The following is a 6000-nucleotide window of genomic DNA, read 5'->3' on the forward strand; positions in this document are numbered from 1 at the left end:
TTATAACGAGAACATTTTGAAAGCATATTAATTTTCTAGGTGCCAGATGATCAATAATAATAGTAATTTTGAAAAATTGTAAGTGCTTTGCATGAAGCTTTTTACTAAATCAAAAACATAGAATTTCACTAAACAATTGATATCTAAACTTTCATGGTCTAAATTCATCTAATTTTGAGTCATCAGAATTAGAGGTCACAGTATGAAGGGCGGTAAATTCATTCTTAAAATCAATAATATGCCTCTCTTCAATATGCTTGCTAGGGTATGTAAGCACTTGATCACCCATGAACGACATTATTATATACTTGCATCTCGCAACTTCCATCATTGCTCAGTGAAGAGGGACAATCTGATGCATCTTCAGAAGATCGCTTCCACATAGGCATAATGTAGTTTATTTTATTTCGTATGAGAGTCATGAAAGGGGGTTAACATTGTGGCATCTACTCCGCTAATGTTGGAGAGTAGCTCCTTTTACAATGACTTGTACTTCTCAGAAAAAGAAAACTTTTTACATTCATTATTGTGGCTTTAGCATTCCATGAAGAGCACAAACAATCGTATGGTTTTGCTGGTGCCAAGATTTGGTGTTATTTTTATTCTTCCAGCATGGTAGACATTTGGGGAAAGTACTTATTTTCCCTTCTAATTTGCAGTGGTTTTACTTAACTCTTTCTGGATTCATAATCATACAGCATTAGAGTAAATAGGCCATGTAAGATTTTACGTACTAGACTACCTAGGATTTCAAGCTTTGTATCGTCTTATCTGATAACCAGCTAGGCTTGGTAATGCATTGTTTTATGGATGTACTTTCTCTCCACTCATCTGCAACATAAGACTTTGGGGTTTTTTGAGTAATCAGATTTTTTTAGGTAAGCCATTGTTTGAGGTGGTAAGAGGTCCGGTAGAAAGATATCAAAATCCTGACCACATAGGTGTTATTGATAGATTTACATATCAGTGACCAAGCAATCTTGAGTTAACCAAATGACATGGTTGTGTTGCATCTTTGTTCAAGTCCAAGCTAGCAACTCTTACGTTTTTTACGCACTGACCCCAGGTCAGGTTCAAATACTATGTTTCATTTTCATTTGCCAGTGAATATTTTGTTAACCCTTGACATATGTCGATATAAAATCTAATTAAATCGGTGAAGTTTGTGATTGTTCTAGGGGCCATTGAGCTTTTGCAAAACTAATACGTTTGGTATCTTAACTCGCGCATATCATAGTGGGAACCTTTTCCATAAAAATTCAGTATTTTCATCATAGGTATATATCCTAGGACTGGAAATAAAATAAGTTTCAACTAAACTTTTCTGATCTGCCATGGACTTATCTTTTTCTATGATAATTTGTGCTAATACTGCTTCATAATTTTCAGTAACGTGGTATCCTATGAAATGACAAAAAAATTTCTGAACCATATAAAATTTTCCTGGAGCCTACCACTGACTAAAAGTCACTCTAAAGTTAATGCCTGTAAGGCTTCTCAACTCTCAGTAGTCTTGTATGTTATCATTTGCAGCTTCATATGTATGTATTCTCTCTCGCTCACAGCATCATCATTTGCACCAGTATTGAGCACTTTGTAGAAGTGAAGCCATTCTTCAGGCGTAGCTATTGTTTTCAATTAGGTCCTGGCAACTATTAAGATTTTTTTTTCTAACTTCAATGTCTTCGGACTAATGTACAAATTAATGTATTTTCATTCTTTTTACTCATCCAAGGACTACATTTTTCCAAAACGAGAGATAACTACTTTTCCAGCAAGCAATCGGGTTTTGAAGTGCGGTTTTTTTGAAATTCAAAGTAATTGTCATCCAGCAGAACAAGAGGGAAACACATTTTGTATGAATATTAAGGCTTATCATCGAAAGATTATTGTTTTTTTATTTAAGGAGAACTTCTTGTACCCAATCATAATTAGCTTTAATGAGACTTAAGTCTCGTAAAAAAATCTTTAGCAGGAATAGATATTGCACTACCTTTATATGAAAATATGAGCCCCTATTCATTTGTGTAAGGCTTGGATCCCATTGGAAACCTTTATGATAGTCCCAGTCCCCCCCTTTTTTTTCAGCTAGTGACATTTTATATAAAAATTTTGCTAGCGTTATACACAGGGCTGGACAGAAAATGCATTTATGCTTCAAAACTTGATTATTTTATTCTTTTTTTTTTTTTTTACGACCTAGTGTTTGCACTCCTAATATCTGATTTGTATTATCAAGTCTAGTTTTCAAACTAGTATCAGTGCTTCAGGGTACAATGGTTCATGAAAAAGAACTTTGTGATCAATCCAGAATTTAATTTTTACCTTGTTCAGTAGACATACGAACAATATCGATTCAATGAAATTTTGAAATGTTTTCTTCCCATAACTCAATAGCTCTCATAACATTCTGTATAATCTTATTTTACGCAAGTTGCATATGACATTCGTATGTTGTAAAATGTCGTGCTTACAAATTACGAAATACTAAGTGTTAAAGGTACTATTTGTTTTGGTCATCTGACATCTAAAAAGTACGTTTAGTTTACAAACTGTTCTCGTTAAAATTTTTTAAACTAAAGTTTCCCACAATGTTTTTTTTTTAATTATTTTAGTATCAAATTATAAAATTAACGGAAAATAGAAAACAAATCTTTTGATTTATAGAAAATAGCAAAAACTACTTATGATAAAACGCAATGGTTTAGGCTTGCAAGCCCTACAACATCGTTTTCAGCATACTTTTCTTAGGATAAGATATCAAAATCTTTAGGAAGAAAAATTGGAATTTAAGGGTTCCATCTGGTCTTTTTAGAACTTAACTACACAATTGTGCCGATTTGTAATTCATTATGGTCCAGCAGTTATGGTAACTTTTCGCGACTGAATTTCTTGTGACATTTTTTAGGGTAGTTTTCCTTTCCGCAGTTTCCCGAGATTCGTGGGCATTTTAACCTTGTATACTTACAAAATGTCTTGTAAAGCTTTAACGTTGGGATATTAGGAAATATAGTCGATTGGTATAAATAATCATAGTAATTTAGAGTAATAGTTGTAGGGATTTTGACTTGAAAATTTTCCTGCAATTTGACATATCAAGAGGCAAAAAACCTTACTCATTTATTTCTGAAAATGACAACTAGTTTTTGTAGATTTTAGAATATATTTTGTTTTAAATTTGTTGATCTCTACACGAATCAGTTTGAATTTCCGGCGATATTGGAAGATTTTCAACTTCCATCTTTGATTTCCTGACTGAATTGGTCAAGGTATTAGTTTTCTATTCCTATAAGTATGTTCATGACGAAATATTTGTCTTTGGGGCTGAATTTGTTCTTTGCTTCCATCTTTGATTTCGTGACTGAATTGGTCAAGGTAATAGTTTAATATTTCTAAAAGTATGTTCATGACAAAATATTTGAATTTGAGGCTGAATTTGTTCTTTACTTCCATCTTTGATTTCGTGACTGAATTGGCCAAGGTATTAGTTTTATATTTCTAAAAGTATGTTCATGACAAAATATTTGTTTTTCAGGTTGAATTTATTTGTAACATGAGGATATTTACGGTACTTTCTCAGGACTTTGATTCCTGGTGAAATCTGGTTACTATTAACTATGACTGCTTTGGGGCAAATTTAGTTGTAAATACTATTTAATATCTGTTGAGACGCGTTAAATGTTTGATTCTAAGCTAATGGCTTGTAAGTTGATCTAATTGGTGAGGATAATTGAAATTTGTTGGTTTTGTTTTCGAGGGTTTAACTCTTTGGAAACTGTCCATTAGGGAGTTTTATATGAATATAAGTCTACATAGTAAGAATTATATATAGAACTATTGAAAAATCTAAACAATCTGCCCCATTGTTGTCTATGGAAAAAATCTGCCCCATTGTTGTCTATGGAGGTGAAATTTAAACCTTCATACTAAAAAGTAGTTGGTTTTTATTAGGTACTAAACTAATGGAGTTTAGGTGTGAAAGTTGAATTGTAATATTCTTGAATGTTGAATAGAATGGTAATATCAATTGAATATTTTTGTTACTTTGGCATGCATGTGATGTTTATTTTTTTTACAAATTAGTCCTCATTGCAGATTTTAAAAGAATTAAGAATTGAGTTGCATAAGATATTGCTCAAGATTTGCACACTAATGCTAAACTTCTTATCCAGGTTTTAAGGCGAATTTATACGGAAACGACAAGTTCAATATTTATTACCAACGAAATGTTTAACAAGATTTTTAAACCAAGAAGGTTCAGGTTTTGTGGAATGACATTGATTGAAAAGTAATTTTCTGCCATATAATCATTGCAACTGGTAAAAACTGATTTGCAAGTAACAGGTTAGTCAATTATATATTCGATGTTTTAAGGTGTGGGGAACAATGTGTAAATTACTTTTGCAAGTTACATTGTCGTTACTTTAATGTTTATTCATTAAAGACTTGTGTAAAACATACGGTTTGCAGTAGGAAACTATTGTAGAAACTGTCACGTTTATATGAAAAGGGCATTATTTACCGACATATAAATCATAATTATGGTAGTTGAAGTTTATGTAAATATACTTATAGTAAAACTTGATGCCAATATAGAATTTTAGATTGAGGATAAGGGGAATAAGAGTTTTTGATAAATATTTACCGGTACTAAAAGGATTCATATTTTGCTCACTTGGGGGTATGCAGCAAATAGCAATAAAGTACTTTGAAGCATAATTTTCAGCCGTTAAGATAAGGCAAGTAATGAGACCAATTGAAAATCGTTTAAACTAATACTGCGTTATTTTTCAGGCGGCAGTTTCATGCAAGTTACGTTTACCTGCGAGTTGGTTTTCTGTCAAGATACTGCAAGTTTATCAAGTTTTTCTACCATAAATGACATGAACTTATAAGTGGCAAAGTACTTTTTGCCGAACAAAGGTACATGCTAATTATGTAATTTCTCAAAATCATTGAAAACTCAAATTAGTCAGTGAAAATTCAGTGGTATTAGTTTTCTTTTTATTTTCAAGTCAGATATTACTCAAGTTCTTTAAATATTCTTGGGGTATGAGAATCTGACAGTTTCAAAATCGTTTAAATATTAATATATCCAAATCTATTAGTTGTAATAAATAAATGATTTTAAGAACAGGATTAATGTTTAATAAAAAATTTTATCGAACTGCTCTAATCTAATGTTTTATCTTTTGTCGTACATGCGTCTATGAAATAGAAAATGTATTATCTTTTGTTGAGGAATGTATTATCTTTTGTTGAGGAATATTACAAATATTTATTCTTTCAGATATGGTCATAGATTACAAGGAACTTCAGAGAATGGGAAAAAGTTATGTACTGGAGCAGGAAAAAAAAAGAAAGCACGGTTCAAGGCACAACAAATTTTAAGGGCAGAGATAAAACGAAATTACAGCGGGAGGAGAAGATACATTGAAAACAGTCATATATGACGAGCAACTAAAATTAATGGAAAAAAGTTACACATCGGAACAGACAAAGTAATTGTGTAAGGCACAACATGCGAAGGGTGAAAAATACAACAAAATACAGCGGGAGGTGAAGAAGATACATTTAAAACTTGTTGTATACTCCGATAGGATAATGTGAGCCGCGGGGCTGAGATAGCTGCTGTTAGTAGAAGTCAATACAAGATGAAGAATAAAAAGAAAACTTTAATTTGCTTTTTAATTAATAACCACTAGTTGAAACATGGAATTTAATTTGATTATTACTGTACACTTAAGTAAATTACATTTAATAGCATTTTCTATGATTTCATTAGGCTTCTCTAGCTTTCTCCTCCATCTTAATTTGCGGTTGCTTGGACTTATAACGACCAGCTCCATCATACTGTACTTCTTAATACGGTAGTCAAATTTTTCTCGTCCTCCGATGAAGCAGCTAAGCACACAAATGACGCTGTGTAAATGAAGTGTAGACTTAAACTCCGCAAGATCTCTTAAGAAGAAGCACAAAAGAACGTAGGAACCTTCGTTC

General features: G+C 32.1%; 1 long non-coding RNA gene across 1 annotated transcript in view; it reads left to right on the plus strand.

The window, feature by feature from the left end:
* Positions 1-5723, plus strand: part of LOC137627431 (uncharacterized) — a 31853-nt gene extending 26130 nt beyond the window's left edge. Inside the window, exons 4-6 of the long non-coding RNA XR_011041165.1 lie at positions 4173-4344; positions 4795-4923; positions 5291-5723. This is a non-coding gene — a long non-coding RNA (uncharacterized lncRNA). The remainder of the gene's footprint in view (positions 1-4172; positions 4345-4794; positions 4924-5290) is intronic.
* The last annotated feature ends 277 nt before the right edge of the window (positions 5724-6000 follow it).

Source organism: Palaemon carinicauda, chromosome 35 (assembly GCF_036898095.1).
Source record: "Palaemon carinicauda isolate YSFRI2023 chromosome 35, ASM3689809v2, whole genome shotgun sequence".
Lineage (NCBI taxonomy): Eukaryota > Metazoa > Arthropoda > Malacostraca > Decapoda > Palaemonidae > Palaemon > Palaemon carinicauda.